The sequence below is a fragment of the Pseudophryne corroboree genome, chromosome 1 (assembly GCF_028390025.1).
Source record: "Pseudophryne corroboree isolate aPseCor3 chromosome 1, aPseCor3.hap2, whole genome shotgun sequence".
Taxonomy (NCBI): domain Eukaryota; kingdom Metazoa; phylum Chordata; class Amphibia; order Anura; family Myobatrachidae; genus Pseudophryne; species Pseudophryne corroboree.
The window spans coordinates 678,651,908-678,653,049 of record NC_086444.1 but is presented as its reverse complement, the minus strand read 5'-3'; the positions used below and the strand labels follow the sequence as shown (position 1 = coordinate 678,653,049).

The following is a 1,142-nucleotide window of genomic DNA, read 5'->3' as shown; positions in this document are numbered from 1 at the left end:
GTACAAGGCCATAGAACATGTCACACTCGGTGAAAGAAGTGGCGACCTCGCGAATCTGCTATCCAGAAGGGAAATGTTCTGGATATTTCAATTGAAGACGATGTATCCGGCTGGATTCAACGAAAGCTATGAAATTTCTCCCTTTCTTTAGATATTTATTTTCTCCCCCCTTTTTTCTTCTAAATAAACACTGTGGTGCCTGGGTATGGTTTTTTATTTCTAGGTTCTATACTTCAGTTGTGATATCCTTTTGGGGAACCTGTGCTAAGTAGACTACAGCCATGCCAAAATGGAACACCCACTCTCGTCCGATCGTGGAAGCTAAGCATTTTATGGGCCTGGCCAGTATCAAGGAGGGTGACCTCCGGAGAAGACTAGGTGTTGTAGAAACAGTGCATGCACATTGGAGTTCCCAATTCTGCAAAACAGCTGTAAACCACCTAATGTAACATTACTCATTACTCACGTATTTTTCCAAACACCTTGGTGTTCTCCTTTTCACCTCTTCCTCTAATGGAAGAATACACCCCTAATGGATATAATCCATTGCACTATTCATAGAACTTACACCCTTCCTCATAAGTTTTTAATAATAATAAAAGACACAAGAGATTTAGCACAGGCACTTTAATAATTTTATTGTTATCCATGACAATTATTATTAATTATTCTTTATCAACCTGAGATAAATTAATTAACATACATGTTGTTTGAAATACGTATTCACAAATATGTTCACGATTTCCCGGTAATTCATACATTTTATTTTATTCTCTTCCTATGTCTTCCTGGGCAGAGACTGGCGTAACAATAGACTGTATACTTATATGCCGTTTAAACGAAGAATCTATATCCACCAATAACCGTCAAAACTTTAAAGAATAGTGATCTATTACTGGGGCTCACTATTGAAAGACTGTTTTTAGAAACGCTATTTGCGGTCCAAATGCGTTCCAACATTGAATGAATCTCTGGACACTATCTGTTGAATGGGTTTCCACTGGCCGGAAGTGACGCTCGGCTTGAAAGAAGATATTTCTGACTTTGGAGTGCGTTCCACGGGTTATACGGCTTCCTGTTTCCCACACGTGATGAGGCATGCGGGAGGTGACGCGAACGTGACTTCCGGCAAATGTGACGCG

General features: G+C 40.0%; 1 pseudogene; it reads left to right on the top strand.

The window, feature by feature from the left end:
* Nucleotides 1–271: 271 nt before the first annotated feature.
* On the top strand, nt 272–390 carry LOC134952881 (5S ribosomal RNA; annotated as a pseudogene).
* The last annotated feature ends 752 nt before the right edge of the window (nt 391–1,142 follow it).